This window comes from Lutra lutra, chromosome 11 (assembly GCF_902655055.1).
Source record: "Lutra lutra chromosome 11, mLutLut1.2, whole genome shotgun sequence".
Classification (NCBI taxonomy): domain Eukaryota; kingdom Metazoa; phylum Chordata; class Mammalia; order Carnivora; family Mustelidae; genus Lutra; species Lutra lutra.
Window position 1 is genome coordinate 3,973,952 of NC_062288.1, and position 21,716 is coordinate 3,995,667.

Genomic DNA, 21,716 nt, shown 5'->3' on the forward strand with positions numbered 1-21,716 from the left:
GAATATTTGTGAATCCCTTGAACACGAAAATGTACATTTGTAAATAAAATATTGTTCTTGAGGAGGCTTTCTGTCTTCCTTTACTATTTTAGATGAGTCTGTGTTCCCACTGTTTCCAGAAAAGAAAAACCACTGAAATCTCAGTAATAGTATACTGGCATGGATGTGTGCAAGGTATGTGTTCAGTAACCTTGAGTCATATGGTCCGGTGGCTCATCCACCTAAGAGAATGTCCTTCTCTGAACAGTTAGATTTATCTTCACTGTGTGGTTTGCAGGTCTGAAGTACTTGCAAGATTGATCAGAAAAAAAAAAATATATGTATAGATAGATTATCAGAATATTTAGAAATTGTAGCAAGAATTGAAAAATGTAATCAGGGGTATTTCAAATATTTAGAATATTTGAGGATGTTTTGACAGGAATAAAATGAATCAATGGTGTGAAAGGAAACCTATGTACTATCTGTGAGAGACACTGACAGGCACTTGCCCAGAGACACAGGTCCGACTAAGACAAAAGCAAGGTGTGTTCCTGATGCTTTTGCATCCCAAGAGGAAAGGGAATGTGTGGAAGGTGTCTCTGTGGAGACATCTGTCTGAGCCCTGGATGGTCTCGTTGCCCCTCCCCTTCCTTCTCTGGTGGCCCAGACTGTCAGGACTGCACAGGCAAGTGGGGATTGTGATGTCAGCCTATCGGAAATCTTCAGGGATGAAGACATTTTCTAGCGGGAGATGTGACCCAGACACCTTCAGGGGCCCCCATAAAATGAAAAAGCCTGCCAAAACTAATCAAACTTACTTTGATCCTGTATTTCTTCTCTTGCTGTTGTAGGATGTGAGCTAACTTTATATAATCCAGGCAAAAGAGGTACAGGGAAACTGTATTATAAGATGTCTGTAGCTGGAGTGAGGATGAGAAAAGCCAGCTCTAACACTGGGGAGTAGGAGACCAGCCTGAGTCATCCCAGGGAGGGCAGCCTGAGCTGCTGGACATATGACCAATAGGTTCCAGGTATGGAAATCGGGACTTCAGGCCCAAAGGCATGTGATGGCTTCTGTGCAGTTGTCCTTGAAAAAGGCCATGAAAGGTCCATGATTTGGTGCAAGGGCCCTTCCATGGTCAGGTCATGCCCTCCCCAACCCTGTCTGAGGTTTGGCTTGGGGCTTGGGATGACTGAGGGGACATCAGCAGATGCAATGCTAGCAGAGACCAGACACTGGGATGCCGTGTGGAGAAGCAGCCCAGATGAGGGAGCTCAGCCCCTCAAGAGAGCCCTTCTGGACTGAGAATTCATACTCCTGTGTCATTTGAGCCACTAAGTGTTGGATGGTTTGCTCAGCAACCACAGGTAACTCCCATGGGCTCCTTGCCCCATCCTGGACAGCAGCTGGCCCTGAGGGTTCAGTCCCATGCCCATCACTGGCATGCCTGCCCCCCTCCACGGTCTGCCTCCCAGAGAAAAGTCTGTAGTAAGCCCTGTGATCCTTTACAGAATGCAGCAACCCTGAGGAAGAGAAAAGATCTGATTATTCAGCTCTTGGGAGTGTGATCACCCCTCCGCCTCCTAGGCTGCCTGCCTTGGGAAATCCATATTTGCCAGACCCTGTGAACTCCTACCGTGAGCCTTCAACACCATGAGCCTTCAACTCCCACCATGAGTCTTCAGCGGTAACGAACTGCCTCATCCCACACTACGGGCTTCTGTGCATAATCAAATTATAGCTGTCTTTGTGTGTTAACTAACCCATGGCCTGCCCCATCCCCCCAAGTTGTGACCTCTCAGAGAAGTGGCCGAGAGGGGGACGCAGAAGAGCCTTATGCCTGGGGTCTTGGGTCCATCGGATGGGGAGCCCCCTGCCTGAGAATAGGACAGGGCGTTGGCAGGAAGTGAAGCTTCACCTCAGGTGGGCAGACGCCATCTTGCCATCAATGGCTGATAGAAGACACGTAGCCTAGTGAGGAAATGATGAGGGCTCTGGTATCCAGTGGCCTGGGTTTGAATCCTGGCTCTACTGGGTAGTAGCTTTGTGAGCTCAGTGCAGTTTTCTTACTTTTTATGTGCCCTAGTTCTTTCATTTGTGAATGGGGTTAACGACAATACGTACCTCCAAGGCTTGTAGTGAGGATTTGGTAAGTCCGCACATGCACAACCCTGTCAACATCCACAACGGTAGACTTCGAAGCCCAGAGCTCAGTACTGGGGTTGGGTCCCCTGTCCCCTCTGTGGGGTGCTGTCTGCTGCCGTCTGAAAGCCTAGATGAGGCCGAAGACAGCTGGGCTTCTCCCGGAGAGGGAGCCACACTGGTTTCCTGCACTTCCTGTTTGTTCAGAAAGCTCAGCCTCCCAGAGTGCTGTGAGCATGTATCTGTACCCGATCTGTAGAGGGAACCCCGGTTATGTCATTATGATCATAAACCAATGACTGTCTTGTCCAGTTTAATCATTCAAGGCAAGCCTAAATGTAAACATTGTGTCTCATTGTTTTTTGGGAGGAAAATTATAGAAATACTGAGTTTTCAAATATTTCCTCTGACCAGTTAATTTTGCCATTGGCACTACTTTCGTTTCTATTTTCCTGTCTGAGTTAGTGGTCTAGGTACATTTCCAACAATGGAGAATGAAAGTGACAGTGTGTCCTGTCCTCCAGGCTCTCTCAAGCAGAGGGAGGCCACCTGTTGGGTCTGTGGCCAGTGCAGACATAGACATGGTGGCACTGGGGGTCCAGTCATGGCCATGCAGCCCATGCCAGTTCTGTGCCTTTGTACTCAATGGCAGCCTGTGGTCCCAAAGTCATCAAAGTACCACCTATAGATGGTACGCTCTTGTTCATAGCAGTGTACCAGTGAAACCACTGCTGATTTCAACCTCCCTAGTACTGTAGCTTGGAGACAGTGCCCACTTGAGCTTCCACTTTTAATTCTCATGAAAAGGTTCATAATAAATATTTGAACAAACAGAGAGAGCTTGTGTGTGCAGGTGTGTGTATGTGTGTGTGCTTCTACTCAAAGGGATTTGCCAACTGATATGGGGAAGACAAACTGGAGGAGTGACGTGTTACATAGACCAAGTTCCTGAACCATGCATCACGTTCCAGCTGCATTGTCCAGGGGAGGCCACTGAACCACTGACTCTCAGACACATTCCATTAGAGCCTATGAACTGAGAATGAAAGCCAAACTGGACGACAACAGTCGCAGACAAATCTCTTGTAAATACCCACTGGTTTTGTTCTGCAGGACGGTGTGTATGCTCTAATATTAATAAACCCCAATCTTTGATATTTGTTCCTATCATGCATTCCCTCGTATGGTTATTTCACAGAATTAATGGTGCTATTATTATTATTTATGTTTCAGATTCAATTAGAAAGAGAGCTCTTTGGGCGACAGCGTTCAGGGCGTGTTGTCAGAGGTTGCAGGCTTTTAATGGATGGACATGTGGTGGGAGTTAGCGTGCCCATCCTGCCAAAGAGGATGAGAAGGTCATTCACTGGAGAGGTGGTAAATCACACAAAAAGGGAGAAGTTAAGGAAATAAGACATGTCATAAACTTCACTCCAGTCAGCATCCAAATTAGTGCCCAGGAACTCACCTTCGTTCATTAGTACTCCCGGAACAGTGAGATAATGCTATTGTTCTTCCAGATGTAAATGTCTAGTAGTCTGTAAGAAGAACTTCATAAAAATTCTGTCCAGCACTTTGGCCAGCAAGCTCCATGTCCCCCTTCGTGCTGCATCCCAGGACTGACCTGTCTCTTCCTTTCACTCAACATCAGATGGAGGCACTGCCAAGGGGAGGATTTTCATATAAACCCTTACGAGGAATACCATGACTCTGGAGGCTGAATTCTCGATCCAAGAGAAAGAGCAGATCCCAAGATCCAGGACGATGAAGGGATTCCTCCTGATCAGCAGAGTCTGAGCTTGCAGACAACTGGAAGATGGCCTTTGTCTGAAGACAGCTTTCAAAAGAGCCCCCAATTCATCCTGTGTCCAGAGCTTGTAGTAGAGCTGAGAACAGGAAGAAATCCTTTGTCCTAAGAAGACAAGCACAAGGCAAAGAAGGGTAAGTGGGCTTTCCTCAAATACTCTAGGACACAGAGACTGGCAGAATGAGTCGCTTTTGTTGGAATTGCCCTTCGAATGGTTGTGGTGGTGGGGATATTGTGACAGACATTATTGTGACCAATGTTGCCTGCCCCACTGCACCCACAAGCCAGAAGACAAGTGGTTATATACGGATTAGTGGATGTAATAAAGGAGGTAGAGAAAGGAAGGTAGAGAGAAGAATTACGTGCATGAATTCTAAAGACATAGATCCTCCTTTTAGAACTTGTGTCCACAAGAGGACCTCAGGAACCCTCTTTTTTGACTCAAGGTGGGGCTTTGTTGCCATCATCCTGGGCAGATCACCATTTGGGCCAGGCAGGGGTGCAGAGGCAGGAAGAGTGTCTATAACAGGAGGCATAGCAGCAAGCTTCAGTCATTGGTAGGAAATGCATCTTCTCCTGAACTTGAACCTTCAGGCTGCTGTCCTGTTTTTTTTTTTTTTTTCTCTGTTTCTCTGTTTTCTCTGTTTCTTCTGAAACCAGCTGGCTGGGGCTGAGCCACTCACTGGCCCTCCCGGGAACCCCCAGGCTGGAGCTTAACAACCAATGTGAGCCAGGAGTTAAGATCTCAGTCCCTGGGATGGTGCAAGTGAGAAACAACCTCTCCCCACTGCAAACCATGGCCTCTGACAATCCATTTTATAGAAGAAAAACAGCTTTTACTTGGTCAAGCCAACATTGTCTAAATTAATTTTTGGCCATAGACTTGTATTCCAGAAATGCCTCTTGTGCTTACAATCAAGTTTATTCTCATTCCCAAATGGGTTTCAATCTTTCTGCATCTGCTTTTCTGTATTCTCCACCTTCGTATTTCTTCTTACAAATCTGTCCACTGCCTGAGGTCAACCTGCAGAGATATGTTGCTTTCTCACAAACGCATCACATCTGTGGGGTGCTTAGGACTTCTTCATGGGTGTCTAGCTTCTGTGCCACCCCAGCATGACCTCCGCTTGGCTGTGGAGACAACAATCACACTGACCTTGACCAGGGACCCCTCCTCCTCCTTCCCATCACCTGCACTAGTTCTCTGAATCCTGAAGGTAGAGCTATTTTGCTGTGGTGTGTTCATCCCGATAGAACTCCCCATCATACTGTGTCTGAAGAGCTTCTTATGTTGGTAAGCAAATAACCTAGACTCACAGAGTCTCATGAAAAAGGTTAGAGAATAAAGGAAAGAATCTCGCTTTGTACTGGGGTCGACACACTTCCTTCTTACCTTCCCAAACACGGGGAGTCATCATTTCTGACTCGGTCTCGAGTTCTTCTGAATGTTCTTGATTCCAAGAGGTGGTCCTCTTCAACCTTGAAGCGTTAATACAAAACTTACGGAACTTCTTATTGACAGAGCAATGAGCTCATTTTTAGTGTTTCCAAATGCTTCTTTATTCCATCTGGCCATGGGTTTCAAGACCCCTTCTTCACAAATACAGACCACATTTATAATGCAATTTAACCGGAGGTGGGATGAAAGGTAAGCCAACAAGCAAAGCAACAGAACTTTTCCAGTGATCTCAAAAGAAGGAAAGGAAGTAAACAACAAGGACTTGATGATTTCTCATCCTGTTTCTAGGGTATCCGGGCTGTTTTTAAGGAGAACATTGCACTCCATTTATGATTGTATAAATTATGGTTGAAGGCGCTTTTTGTTCCCTGTGGTTACTGCAGCTGCGTGTGACTATGTTGGGAGAAATTTGATATACTATTGACATTATTTTATGAAAGCCCCGTCAGGTTTTATTTGCGTAAATGATAGCTGAGAGACCAAAGTGGCTGTCACTTTCTGCAGAGAACATCAAAGGAAATAAACAGATGGGGGTGAGAGAGACCAATCTTGGACCAGACCCTAAAAAAGTGGAGGGAAGAGAAGACTGATGCTAATTTCTGTCGTGCACAAATACTGCCTAATGAGAGCTTCATTCACCCTCATCAAACGTGCCTGAAGACTAGTCGGTGACAGCCACCACCGTTTTCAGACTGGCCACTATGGAAACATCTGTAGCATCTTCTTCAGTGCATCTGATTTCTTTCTAATCCCATGTTTTCAAAAGCGAGTTGTTTCTCCTTCGGTTCTGAACTGATGTGACTGCTGTGGGATGTACACATGTGCTCTGGAAGGGGTACACGGGAATGTTTTAGAAATAGGATAATTAGCTGTTCTGGACACAGTTGTTTGATTCCAGATGTAGAGAGAATTGCATTACATCCTCAGTGACAAGAGGTGTCCCGTTGCTAACCCCAGGAAACCCCCTCTGTCCTGAGTGTTCAATGCTCTCTGACACCTGGCCTCAACCCTGAACACTTGGTATTTCTTCTACCATATCACATTCGCCCATTCTTCTCAGGACACCCCCAGCTGCCAACCCCGTCTGATTAATTTTCATTTCTGGTGAAAACACACTTTCTGCCTCCATGTCTTTAAGCCACCCGGGCTGAGAACAGTGTTCTTACTGTGCGAGGCACTTCCTGCAAATTTTACCCATCCTTCAGATGGGGTCCAGAAGCCCAGAATTCTCCCCATCCGGCATATTTGTCCCCTCACTGTTCTTGTCTTCATGATCATGGCCACCCTGAACATCTTCATCAACAAACACAATGACAGCTGGGGGAATTCACTTTCAATGTCCTCATATTGCCACCATAAACCATAGAAAAGTCAAGATGAAAATCTCATTTTTGTGGGGGCTGGAACTTATGAAGGTCAGATAACCCTTTTCAGAAGAAGAGACCAAATTAAACACACAAAGATCTTAGGTAAAGAAATAAACATGAGTTTAGATGAGGAAAGACATCACAATGAATCACAAATTTTAAGAAGCTTGCAAATAGTGTAAGCATCCCCAAATCCCGGTAAACCATGTACTGCTTTCATTAATAAACTACTGGAAACATCTGATACTTTTCTTCATCGTGTTCCCTACTCTTTGTACCTTTATGCTCCAATTATTTGGAGCATAGATTTGCTGCTGTTGTTTTAAGTAGATAGTAGTAGATAGTAGTAGATAATTCAGTCTTCTTCTAGTATGGTTGATCAAAAAAATATTAAGGAGAGTTTGGAATTTCCTTATTGGCAAAGTTGTGTAAAGTTTCAGCATTGTGTTAAATTAGGAATAGTCTCCATCAGACCTCTCTGGGGTATGACCTCTGAGACTTGGGAGAAATTCTATACTTGTATTTTGGAAACCTTGTTCCCTATCCTTTACCACACTTGTGAGCTGCCAGGCAATGGAAATGAATGGCCCTGTCACCAGCCTCCATCCCACCTCCAGCCACCATGCCCGGTGAGTCTGCAGAGTGCTGGGGGTGGTGGTCCTGGAACACACCCCAATTTCAGCTCAACTAGCAGAGACCTAAGGCTACAGGAGTGTAATGGCAAACCCCAAACCAATAAACCCAGACTCCTGCATCCCCATGTAAGCGTTCCTTAGCTGAGCCCCTAATGCCCAGACCCACCACAGTAGCATGCTACAACTCCTGCAGGAGTGTGAGGGACATCTAAAATGTCTTACTTGCGCAAATATATGTGTACACTTGTGAGCAATTGCTGGGGCCACTCCCAGGGCCTGCAAAGAGGCAGCTGGAAGGAAGAGGTGCCCAGAAGCCTAAGCATTGCGGGCAGGTCAGTAAATCCAGCACGGGAGCCTGGGAGCCCCTCCTGCACACCCGTGCACAAGAGTGTTAGATGGACTGTCTTGCAGCCCTGGGCCCCCCCTTGCTGGCTCCTGCTCAGGGCTGCATTACCCAGAGCCCAGAGCCGCACCCCCAACCCCCTCCCCTGTGACCCTTACTTCCCAGATTGGCAGGAGGTAATGTGACTCAGGGTCTGCAGGCAGTCTCTGTGACATCCTTTTCTTTGCCTCTCTTCCTTGCATCACGGGCAGCAAGAGCATCTCCCTTCTGTGTCAGGCCCGCCCTGCTTCTCTTGGGGGGGGGGGGGGCTACAGGGGCACCTGCTCAGCCCTTCTCTGTTCAGTGGGGATTCCAGATCGAGCACCGTCTGTACTGTCTTATAAAGCCCGTTTATTTTTGCATTTGCCTATTGATAACTGTGCCTGTGACTTACTTTTAATAAAGATGCTTGGAAGGAAAATAAAATGGGTAGGTGGTCTCTTTTCCCCCTGAGCACCTACCCTGCCCCTAGCCATCTGTGTCTAGTGAGATGCACAGGAAAGGTGCCCCAGGCCACAGCCCCGAGACAGCACCCTGGCAGGATAGGGGGTGTTATCAATCCCGTACTTCCCAGCTGGTAACAATTTGAACACCTGGAAGCACTTATTAGCGGATAACTGTGCTCGAGGCTGTCAATTAAAATATGTTGCCTTATTCTGCAACACAGTGCCTGCTCCACCAAAGCCCAAACATGGGTCCGTCTCTGAGATCTTGTCGCGTTTTTTTGGAATATCCATGGATGATTCTTAATCGGTTGTTTCGATTGTGACATCATTTCTCTTTTATTTTTTATAAGACGTTATGTATTATATTTTCTAGAACTGTAACAATCTCATACAAAGATGTCAGGCAGGAAAATTAACTTCTGTGCAGGGGAGAATTCATTAGCTGGCCCAGTGTCTGGGGTGCGTTGCTGTCTGTATTCTCTCAAAATGAGCAAGGGAAGTAAATTTCAGTCTTTCTTACGGTTGCTTGTAATGCTAAAGCAATCTAAAATGCTCTGTGTGCAAATCATCATGAAATATTTGAAAAAAAAAAACGAAGAGTCATGTTGGTCATAAGGTGTTTCTAATGTGTAATAGAACAGAGCTAATCCTTACACACCTGGAAACCAACTTTAAATTTGATTCATTTAAATTCAACACCATTATTTTTGTAGGTAGACAGGAAGAGAAACTACAATGCTTTGTCAAACGATTTAAGACTGCTTTAAGTTGTAATTGCCATCATTTCCTGATTTGGAGATACCAGTGACAGAATAAGAAAGAAAGTTTATAAATGTTGCTTTTATCAAGGAGGACCCTTGTTTCAACTGCGAGAAAGAAGTTCCCCAGCAAAACCAGGATCCAGCTCAGGGCCCCATCACGTATCAACAGCGTGTTGAAACAAGTGTGTCAAATGCAGATTTCTGGGGAGAAAAATAAGGAAAAAAGAGGTGGTAGTTAGGACTTGAGCACAATTTCACGCATGACATTGAGATTTTTGGACCTCTATTTTCAACTTCCCCTAATTCAGTTTTGCATGTCTTATCCTAAGAAATATATATTTTTTAAGATTTTACCTATTTATTCATGACAGAGAGAGAGAGGGAAAAGCAGACTCCCTGCTGAGCTGGGAGCCAGAAGCAGCACTCGATCCCAGGACCCTGGGATCATGACTTGAGCCGAAGGCAGACCCTTCACAGACTGAACCCAGACACCCTATCCTAAGATATTCTATATAAAACAAATACATTATTGCTATGTTCGTTGATGTATGATCAGGTTTATTCAAAGACAGGAAGGAAATTTCACAGGAATGTGAGCAAATTCTTGATATAAAGTGACGCTAGTAAATAAAGTAAGAAGGGTGCAAATCACTACATTACGAAGCAAAATGTACTTTTCTGGGTAGTGTAACACGCTGGGAGCCACCGCCGAGCAGAGTGGAGTGATGGAAGTTACCCACTTGAATAAATCACAGAAGGATCTTGTGAAAGCGGCAACTAAGCCAGGCCTGGAACTGAGAGAAGGGGAGAGGCGGGAGAGCAGACAGAGGAGAGGCGATCACCGTCCAGAGAGGGAAGCTGAGTTAGCAAAGCATGACGTGCACCAGGGGCTCTACAGGCGTCAGGCTTTCTAGAATCACATAAAGAGGACGCAGCGAAGGGCAAGTGCTGACGTCCCATGCATGCTGGGGGACAAGGGCTGCTACGAGCCGTTGCATTTACTAGAGACGATCCAGAGAGCCCGGATTCTGCAGCATTGCAAAAACCATTAGCGTTAACCCCATCTGAGAGGGCAGCGGGTCCGCCCTCTGTCTTTGCTCTGCTAAACATCGCCCGTTGCGCACCGGGCTCTTCATCACACGGTCTCTGCAACGCCGGGCCCCCAGGGAAGTTCTCCTGAGTCCTACTCCGTGTACAATTTCTTACGACCACTAATACCCGACTCCCCAGGACACGCTCTTCTGTACCTTCCGAGTTTAGCCCCGTCTCCTTTAGAACAGCCGACCTGCTTTTGCGTTCGCTTTCGTCCCGAGTGAGGAGGGGTCTGGACGGCACGGAGTCCGCGGCGAGCAGGGGCGCAGACAGTCCGCTCAGGGTCTGTGGGGCAGCCGCCTGCGAGACCCAGACCCTTCCTCCCAGCAGCGTGGGTGGCAGCGTCTGTTGGCTGGACACGCGACCCGCGGGAGGAGCTGGTGCGGTTCTCCCGCTGGTGGGCGAGCCCGGAGTACCGCCGCGCGGTTTACCTGGTCTTTCAGCGTGTTCTCAGATCTTCGTACAAAGTGTGACACGGGCACCTGCTTCAGCTTTGCTGTTTGGGGCTCCTGTTCTGTGAGAGTCCGTCTGGCTGAGGGAGGAGCCCTCTTCACCCGCAGCATCTGGCTACCTTAGCAGGAGCGAGGGGGTCTCCTCCTGCGTCAGTTGCAGTAGAATGTGTGATTTAATCGCTCACCAAAACCGGTGGGACACACACACACACACACACACACACACACACACACACACACACACAGCATGTCACCGTGGAAGAAAGTGGGTAGTTAGGGACCTGGCACTGTGTGAGCAGCCCACCCTTAGCTTCCATGGCGGGGCGGGGTGGGGGCGGGGGAGTCCTCCTTAACTTCGAGTCAGGAACCCGCGTGATTCCCTACGCAGAAACCTGGCAAGGACCACCCTGCTCTACACAGCAGTCTGGTCGTCCCAGGATTTGCTCACAAAGTACGTGGGTATTTCTCTTCAAAGCAAATTGATATATTTTCTATTCCCTCAGCATGCCCTTTTACGTCTACCCTGTCCTTGGTACTCCCCGAGAGCGCAGTGACCTAACCGACAGAGGGTTCTGCGATCGGTCGCAAGCGAAGCAGCAAGACTAAGACTTAGAGGCCGTCGTTTCAGAATATTTGAGAAGTAGAGTGATATGACTTTTCCTTTAGGACACACACTTGATGGCACTTAGCTAACTTTTTCAACTATCAGCAAAAAAGCATCTCTGTGGTGTTCTGACTGCTATAATGTATAGAGGCTTATTTTTTTCTCTATTATTTTGTAACTGTGAATGCTATTAACTTAGCAATCTTAACACACTGAAAAGCGGCAGGCATGAGCCATGGGAAGAAAGTAAAAGTTTCTATTTGGACAATGATTCCTCAAACATCTTTGGTGTGCTGGCTACTTCCCAGCACGTGTCACAGACTTTCTGAGCCAGCCAGATGGTGGAGGTCAAGCCACGTGTGAGGCACTGTGTGAGCTTTGTGGTGACTGTGGGGCCAAGAATCACAGAAACTCACCTGCCACAAGGAAAACACTAGCCCCTTCCTTCCTTCTTCCCTTCCTTCCTTTTACTTCTGTTCTCTTTTCTCCTTCCTTCCTTCCTTCCTTCCTTCCTTCCTTCCTTCCTTCCTTCCTTCCTTTTACTTCTGCTCTTTCTTCTACTCTTTCTTTTTCTCTTTCTTTTTCTTTTATTTCTATCGGCTTCTTGAGTTAAATTCTGTCTTTAGATCCTAGAAAAAACACTGAGTGATTCAAGCGATCCCTTGGCCCTCTTTGAAGTCACAAGGGAGGGGAGAACCAATAATGAGCTCCTTCCCTGAGAGATAATGGAAAAGACTGAAACCCACAAAACTTGGATCACACACCGCGAAGAGCAGCGGTCTGCAGAATGCTGGCTTGGTGGGTTCTGACTGTGAGGATGTGAATTCCAATAGAAGAACCGGAATCAGACACCTGGCCCATCTGGGACATTTGGGCCCATCTGTACTGTGTCTGCTTCGGCTGGAGATTCAGGCCAAGTGAAGGGGAAGCCCTGGGCTCCCTGCGGGGTGTGTAACCTCTGTCCCCTGCCCCATCCCAGGACTGGGAAATCCCAAGGTCACTCTGCTCCTTGCAGCTCTCATAAACCAGTTTTGCACCTGCTGAGAACGTCTCTGTGTGTGAGTGACCAACATGGGCAGTTCCCTGGGCTTATTGGGACGTGACTGGTTGCATGGTTCCCGTGTGTATGTGGTTCTGTATGGTCATAACACATATGTGGGTCTGTGAAACCCCCCACATAAGGAGCCATGCTACCACCACCACCACAGGGTTCAGGCTGTTCATTTATAACCACATGCACAGTCCCTGGTTACCCCATCCCCCAGCCTTGACAGCCACTGGTCACTTCTCCCTCTCAAAGACTTTATCATTTAAGAGTGTTGTGCAAATGGGATTACGCAAGGGTCCCTGGGTGGCTTAGTCGGTTAAGTATTTGCCTTAAACTCAGGCCATGATTCAGGGGTGCTGGGATTGAGTCCTGGGATCGAGTCCTGCATCAGACTCCCTGCTCAGCCGGTATGGGGTGGGCGGTGTCTGCTTCTCCCTCTCCCTTTGGCCCTCCCCCTGCTTGTGCTCTCTCTCTCTCTTTTTCTGTCTTGCTCTCATTCTTGTTCTCTCTCAGATATATAAATAAAATCTTAAAAAAATAAATGGGATTGTGCAGTATGTGTCCTTTTGACATGGACTCCTCTCTCAGAACAAGACTTTTGAGATCCATCCAAGGCATTGCTGGGATCACCGGCTTGTCCTTTCGAATCACAGAGCAGAGCGTCACCCGCTCTCCCATGGAAGGACATCTGGGTCACTTTCAGGTTTCTGCCTGTTATGATGAAACCTCCTGTGAACCTTTGCTTACGAGAATTTGTATGAACACCGGTTTTCATTTTATTGGGCTGAAGACCCAAGATGACAATTGTTGAGTCACGTGGCAAGTGCGTGTATTTTTTGTTCTGCAAGAAATCGCCATTTGATTTCCAGGGTGAAAAAGAAAAACAAACAACAACAAGCAAAACATGTTCATACTCTCATGATGTATGTGTGTGTGTATGTGTGTGTGCTATGACTGGTCTTTACATTCAAATAAACTTGTGTGTCTGGGGTTCCAGCCAGCTTCTGCAGGGCAATCACATAAACGGTGATAGCTTTGATCATACGTACTGAAGATCGAATTTATTCTTCTGTTTTGGGAGAATCTTATGTGTCTGCAAGAAAGGGAAACAGCAATGAGTAAGGACGGAAGCCATTACCTAATTGAACTCAACTAAGCCTTAAATCATTAATCCTTTATGTTCTTTAAAGGTTTTATTTATTTATTTGTCAGGGAGAGAAAGCACAAATGGGGAGCAGCAGGCTGAAGGAGAAGCAGGGTCCTCGCTGAGCAAAGACTCGGATATGGGACTCGATCCCAGGACCCCGGGGATCATGACCTGAGCCGACGGCAGACGCTTACCCAACTGTGCTGCCCGAGCGCCCCAGTCATTAACTCTTTAAAAGTAACGAATGTTCCAAACCCAAATGCGTGCAGTGAACTTCACGCCAGTACACACAGATGTCAGTGGGATGACCCAGCGTTGCTGGATCTAGGAAGGAGGGTGAGGGGGAAGACAGGGTGGGACCCGTTGCTGCAAGGAAAAACATAATCTCCTTTCCGAAAGCACATGGGTATATTTTGAAAAGGCAGCATGATATAATAAAATTAAGAGTATAATTGTGCTTATGAGAAATCAGAAGCTTAACAGAAAAGGCGGGACCTGTCAATGGAAGAAGTGCTTGTGCAAACCAAAAGACTCAAAGAAATGTTGGAAAACATATGACAACAGTTCTAGCTGTTTCCATGGTTTGATCCAGGAGAGCATCACATGACCTGCATGAGGAACCAGACTTTGATCTTTAAAATAAAAGATGCTGAGGAAAACATCACATAGATGTGGCATGTCTCCTGAATCGAAGAGTTATTATGCAATGGCAAGTATTTCAGATCGATAAATATTTCAAATTTGTAAGTATTTCAAATCCTGAGCCTTCCCTCCTGGTCTCCTGATAGGTATAACGAATACTACTTCTGGCTTTCTAAAGGTCTTTAAAGCATAAAAAGACAGCTTGTGGTTTGGACATGTTTAGTAACACCTAGTATGCAAAAATAGTATTTAATGTGTTAAACATTTAACATAACATAACATAAAACATTGTAATTTTACATTTATGAGTAAGGTTTTCTCTGGAGGAAAGACTTGCATTTTCTCCCTCAGTTCAATTTAATCTTAGAGCTCTGACTGCTTTAATGGTCATTTTTTGGGACAAGAATATAGTATCATAAATGAAAATAATTTTATAGGAATCTACCATGGTACCGGGTATATCCAAAGGAGGCTGATAGGTTAGCCTAATAAAAACATTCTAGGCATGTCAGATGATTCTTAATTAGCAAGTGGCATCCTTTTCCCACGGAAATGCATGCGATTAAAATGATTACTGTGTTAACCTTGGGCGTTACCGATAGAAAGAAGTTGCTCTCTTTATGTTATGGCTCGCATAGTATTTCATTTATGTTCCCGGTGATTTTTTTCTATAGTTGAAAAACTGGGAGAGCTGAAGTTTAGAAGGAAATCTTATTATTGTGGCACTGTAAAACATCCTTACAACTTACCTGAGATGCGGTTGGAGATTTATCTGATAGAAAGAGTATAATTTAACTGCCTTCCCTTGACTAGGCTAAAATTATTTCTTGAATCAAACTAATAAGATCTATTGACTGATTGTATATTGAATAAATTGCTGCACTCTGAATCTCAGATCAGCGGTGGTGAGAGCACGCTCTTCCCTCAGCCATCCTCCAGACTGACTGGTTCATGTCACATCTGCCCAACAGACGGACTGCCATCAGTGACAGAAGCAGAGATCCTTCCACAAGAAATGCACTGCAACCTAAGCTCTTTGAAGTATTTCTGAGGTCTGATATGTTATGAAGGACAACAAGATATAGGTATTTAATATGCTTTAGCTTCAGTGCATCTTGAGAGACACAATGATATAAACCTCCAGAAACTAGAATGCTCTTAACTGTAGAAAACATGATGAAAGTTTCTTAGCTGATGTATATGGAATCTGTCAATAGGTAAATCGAAGAGAGGAATGTGTGGGGATTTCTAGCTACTTTGGAGACAGGAGAGGCGTAGATAATTCAGAAATTCCTAGATATCTCTTTCCCAACCACCACATTAATATCTCTTCCTTTCTCCTCTTTACATTTTATATTTAAAATTTTTTTCTGCTTAAACTGGATAACAGTTTCAGAAGAGTGAAATGATAATGATGTTACTGATTCAAGAGAACTCAGTAGAATCAGGATTGTAGCATTCTGTCGTGTATTTGCTTTTTGCTTCTGTCTGTTACTTTTTTCACCTACTTAGAATTTTTTTTTGCTGCCTTATGCCATTTTCTGTAAAGGAGGTTCAAATATATATTTAGTCCAATCTATCAACTTTGTTCAAAGTTTGACTTTTGATAACCTGTGTTGAGCTCATCACAGCTAGCTGCTAAATTGGTTTGTTTTTCCTTCCGTTGGTCAAAGCTCACAACTCATTTCTATTCATTTTTCTGTGACCCGTGCCAACCAGTACAGACTTGTACAGACTCTCCACTAATATCAACAGTTGAAAATATAAAAGTGTATCTATAATCTCTAGGAAATAATTAGAAAGAAATCAGAAATAATAAGGAAGCTAATATTTTGGCCCACTTTAATAAAGTATGGTACTTTTTTGTATTAAGTAACTAGCTCAAAAGTGTAATGAAAAAAAGATTCTATGCTTCATAGAAATAAAAAATGGAAGGTAATTAAAATTATATTTTAAAATGCACGGTGCTTATAATACGTAATCAGAAACACGAATTAAGACTGTTGTATTGAAAGATGTCATTACCTTATATTAGAGGACTGAAAAATCATTAATTTAATGCACAGTGCTGTAATTTTGTGATTGAATCCATCCAACATTAATTAAAGATTTTATTAAAATTTCTATAAACATTAATTCACTTAATTATCACAAGCTCTGTAAGGTATTATTCTTGTTCTTATCATCCTCATTCCTATGTAAAGAGAGTAAATGGCAGAGGAGCAAGACATTCTGGGTCTTCATCCAAAACCTCATGGCCAATACCCCCAAAATACTTTTACTAAAACCTAACAAAACAATCCTACAGCTGACCCGGATGAATAAATGTGAGAGGCACCGAGGAAGACTCTAAAGTCAATTTTTTGCAAAGAGCTTGGTTTTTATTGAAATTAGATGGGACTCAAGTATGGTCATCGACACATCTTGGGTTGCTTTCAGAAGAGTCAAACAAATGCACGAAGTCAAACATTTACTCCAAGAGAGGACATGAAGTCCGCGGACGTGCAAACTGCCCGCGTGATCCTTATTGCATCCCAAATAGAAGGGTGTGCGTTGGTGGTATAGTGGTGAGCATAGCTGCCTTCCAAATAGAGGGGTGAGCCATGAGTTACCCTGATTTAGTAGAGGGACCCCTGGAAAAAGAAAGGTCTACCCTGTTCACTCATCACACAGTTCACCACAAATGAATGCAGAATGAATCTCAGGACTAACTGATGTACGTACAGTTGAAAATGCAGGGCAGCCGGAAGTGTTTAAGTCATGTTATTAGACTTCAAACAAGGTTGATAGACTGGACTAAATGTATATTTTAATCTCTCTACAAGAGATGGCAGAAAACAGCAACAAAACCATCTTTGAAAAGTCTAAAAAAATACAAGCAGACACAAAAAGCCTGGTGACTCAGTTGGTTAAGTATCCAACTCTTGATTTCAGCTCAGGTGATGATCTCAAGGTCTGAGGTCAAGGCCCGCATCGAGCCTTGTGCTGAGTATGAAGCCTAATTATGATTCTCTCTCTCTCTCTCTCTGCCCCTCCCCGTGCTCATACCAATGCACTCTCTCTCTCTCAAAAACACAAACAAAGCAAATATATGATAATGTCATAATTCTGTTACACTGAGTTCTCATGAATCTGGAAAACAATAGATCAGAAGACATCGGGGAAAGACATTACAACCCATTAACCAGAGAAACTCACATTTGAAATGGGATTCCTGGATGACTCAGTTGGTTAAGCCTCTGGCTTTCGCTCAGGTCACTCTCCTAGGGTCCTGGGATCAAGTCCCGAATTGGGCTCCCTGTTGAGCAGGGAGGCTGCTGCTCCCCCTGCTTGTGTGCTTTTTCTCTCCTTCCCTATGACAAATTAATAAAATCTTAAAAAAAAAGAAATATAAATATTACATAACAATGTATTTTAAGATTTTTTTTTTTATTTGACAGAGAGAAATCACAAGTAGGCAGAGAGGCAGGCAGAGAGAGAGGAGGAAGCAGGCTCCCCGCTGAGCAGAAAGCCCGACGCAGGGCTCGAACCCAGGACTCTGAGATCATGGCCTGAGCCGAAGGCAGTGGCTTAACTCACTGAGCCACCCAGGCGCCCCACATAACAATGTATTTTAAAATTAACATATAATTTATATAAATATAAATATTTTTCAATCACAGTCTTTGATATTATTATATTAATATTCTCAATGGGATAATATTAATACATTATAGATTAAACAATTTGATACTCTAGATCATCCAGTAGATTGGCTAATATTAAATGGTATATTTATATATAATTTTTAGGTAAGAAAATGTACCACAAATATCAACATTTCTAAGGAATTGTTTTAAGAAACAATTCTAAGGAATTGTAAGCTTTCGACATAAAAAGAGACTTTTCAGCAATTTATTCTTTTAAAAAATTTTTAAAAATATTTTATTTATTTATTTGACAGACAGAGATCACAAGTAGGCAGAGAGACAGGCAGAGAGAGAGGGGGAAGCAGGCTCCCCACTGAGTAGAGAGCCTAATGTGGGGCTCGATCCCAGAACCCTGGGATAATGACCTGAGCCAAAGGCAGAGGCTTAACCCACTGAACCACCCAGGTGCCCCATATTCTTTTTAAAATTTTTAACATTTTTATTCATTTATTTATTTTTGGTAGTCTCAATGCCCAGTGTGGGACTCAAACTCATGACCCTGAGATTAAGAGTCACACTCTATGCCCAAAGAGCATACTATATGGATGCCTGTCCAGCAGTTTATTTTAGTAGAATGACTGAATATACATCCAGGTTACTTATCACACTGCTTTTATAATCCTGAAAATATATATATTCTTTCCATAGGAGTTTAGATAAAAATATTCTCCAGCCATTCACAAATTCTATCTATATGTATATATCTCAAAAGAGAAGAGCCTTCATTAAGTGAAAAGAATATTATAAAGTTTGTTCCAGTTGAGTACACAAAGTAACAGATCCAATTTTGGTTAAATAGTTGCAAAAACATACACACATACACATACCAGTATTTATGTGTCCTAATGAAATTTCCAAGATCATATACATAGTGTGTTTGTTCCTAGGTTATTGGATAACATTCCATTTTCCTAATGCATTTTCTTTTGTGTATGATGTAATGCTTGTGTATTGATTATGTTTTCTGAGATAAAGATGAAAACCATTCATAAACGACTAATTTCAAATGAACTACCTTTAATACCCCCGACTATCAACCCTACCAAAAGCAAACAAGAGCAGATATGTGTAAGGAGATGTCAAAGAAAAGTTGACCTCTCAAACAAGTACATTCCTGTCAGTTATAATAACCATCAGTTCAGGTCAAGTTCTTCATTAGAGTTTTGTGGTTTTGCTCTAAGTATATTCAATATGTTATTATGAATGACTGTCCAGTGTGTATCTATCTCTTAAGCATAAAATCAATTACTTTAGATGTTTTGTGTGGTTTTTCAAAGCACTCAAAACAGCACAGCAGAGGAACATTAGCGACACTATCCCATGATCCTTGAGAAAAGCTCCAGTATCGAGCGTCATTCTGTTTCTGGGTCCCTTCCTGGGCATCAAGTCTATTAGGTGGCACCCCGGGGAGGGCTTCTGCAAGCAGGGTCCCTCTGAGCCAACAGTAACTTGCCTTAAGTCCTCTGCTGTAATTTAAAATGGTCTCTTTCCTGGTATACCTGATGTCACCACCAACAGAATGAGTTTCCCTGCTGGAAGCACAACCACTGTTTCTTTTCTCAGGTGTACTGAGTCTTTTGAGCGTAGAAAATCAATGTGCTCTTCACGGGGTGGGCGGGGAGAGGGGGTGTAGGCTGGCAGCCCCCCTGGGAGACTGCTCTGGAGAATGATTATTATACCCCTTCAACTGCCATAAAGACACTTTCACTTCAAAAAGCCACCAGTGCTGTACCTGTCAGCATCCGGCAAGTAAACAGGCAAGTTAACTCTCTAATAAGAAAACAGAGTAAAGCTTTCAGCCTCCGAGTGAAATCTTCATTACTATTCCAGCTAGCAGGAAGCATTTTCTGTGCACGGACATGACGCCATCCACAGATACACCTGTCTTGTCGGAACTTCAACCAGTTGCTGGAAATACTCATTGGTGAGGAATATTTCATTAGAGTAATATTATTTCTTTTGTTGGTGGCCTCTGGGGAAGACTTTTCTTTGCAATAAATTGTTGCATATTAGCTCCCTGCCATAATAGAAGGACAGAAATAAAATAACCTTCTTCGTTGTCAGCAGCTGTTTGACACGAATCCCCAAATATTCTGAGTAGCTTGAGAAAAGGTAAGGACAAATGGCTTATGAATGCTGAGGGTTACCAATCATCAATACATATTAATCAATTCATGTCTTAAGTAAAGAATCTTCACGTATTTGCTTAGAGTACTAAGAATGACTGTAGCTCACAGATCACCGAAGGATATTCAAGAACACCTACTGAAACCTACTGAAGATAAGAAAAGGGAAAATCAGGTCCAACTTTCCACCGAAAACTGACATCATCCAGTTACAGAACTCTTTAATGAAACGTGACTGAATACAACCTAAAGGTCAAATGACAATCTCATATCTGAAATACTATCATTAGATCAAGTAGGTAGTGAGGTTGCTTTCTTGAATTCCTAAGCGGCTGTGGGGAGGGGCGGGAAAGGAGCTTTGTTTTCTCATCAGGGAGTTTGTTTCATATGGACTTATTTAAACTGCAAACAGTTTGAGGTTTTCTTTCCAGGAGCAGGCTGGTGCTCGTCCTGCGTGAACCCTAGCCCCTTGGAACCGGGGTGCTCAGGTGATCTGCAGCGGGCTCCGGAGGAGCCTAGCACGGCTTTGACCACTTGGACACAGTCACTGAAGCCAGCAGTCAGTCTCCCCCAAAGGAAGACCAAAATTTCCTTCTACCCTCCCTCCCATGTTTAACTAAAATGTATAGAATGCAACTAAATCAGGGCCATGAGAGAATTTCATAGCAGTAAACGCACACACTGGAAAAGAAAAGTCTCAAACCAATAAGATAAGCTTCCACTTAAGAAAAGAGAAAAAAGATGAGCAAAATGAACCCAAAGGGAGTAGAGGGAAGGAAATAATGAAGACATGAACAGAAATCATTAAAATTGAACATAGGAAAACAAGAAAAAAAATCAACAAAACAAAAATGTTGTTCCTTAAACAATAAAATCATCAAATTTCTAGCAAGAGTGGTATTAAAAAGAAAAAAAAGAAGGCACAATTTATTACTGTCAGGTATGAGCCAAGGGGTATCATTATAGACTCTGCAGATATCAAATGATGGCACGGAAACGCTATAGACAATGCCACACAGCAAATTGTACAACCAATGTACCAATTCCTCTAAAAGCACAAATTAGAACAAATCACTTTGATATTTTGAGATGATAATTTGTGCAGCTTTAGAAGTATTAAGAAAACTGAATTCGTTATTTTGAAAATTACAAAAAGTATTCCCAGGCCCACTGGTATTCACTAGCAATTTTTTCCAAAGAATTAACACAGATTTTACACAAAAATCTACAGGAAAATACAAGAAGAGGTAATGCTTCTTGACTTATTTTAAGGGACCAGTATGGCTCTGATATCAAAACCTGCTAAGAAAGAGACAGCGCATACCCACAAAAAACCCACAGTCTAGTGTTTCTCATGAACTTAGATGGAAAAATCTACACAACTTTAGAAAAGGAAATGCAATGATATAGCAAAAGACTAATACCATGTGACTAAATGGGACTTAATCCAGGTATGTAAGGTTGTTTCAACATTGGAAGATCAGCCACTATAATACAATGTATCAAGAGGCTGAAGAAGCAAGATCACATTATTCTATAAATTGAAGCAGGGAAAGCAATTAACAAAATCCATGTATTCGTGGTAAAATTTTCTGTTACTATTTATTTATTTGATTGAGAGAGAGCACATGAGCAGGGGTGGGAGGTGGGGCAAGGACAGGGAGAGGGAGAGAGACAATCTCAAGCAGGTTCCATGCTCAGCCCAGAGCCTGACGGAGGGCTTGATTTCATGACTCTGAGATCCTGACCTGAGCTGAAATAAAAAGTTGGATACTCCACTGATGGTGCCCTCTGTTACTATTTTAAAAGATAAACTGAGGCACATTAAATTTTTCAAGAGTTTATTTGAGCAAACAGAGGGGCACCTCCTGCATAGACTCGAGGGAAGAGGCTTTTAGAAAGCTTTGCACAAGTGAAGCAAGCCAACTATATGA

At 43.6% G+C, this 21,716-nt stretch overlaps 1 long non-coding RNA gene across 1 annotated transcript; it reads right to left on the reverse strand.

The window, feature by feature from the left end:
- Positions 1-2,121: 2,121 nt before the first annotated feature.
- On the reverse strand, positions 2,122-10,328 carry LOC125081438 (uncharacterized). The gene is made up of 3 exons (XR_007121685.1): positions 10,201-10,328; positions 3,594-4,037; positions 2,122-2,378 (listed from the first exon to the last, which is right to left on the reverse strand). It is a non-coding gene; the product is annotated as an uncharacterized LOC125081438 (long non-coding RNA).
- Positions 10,329-21,716: the final 11,388 nt, after the last annotated feature.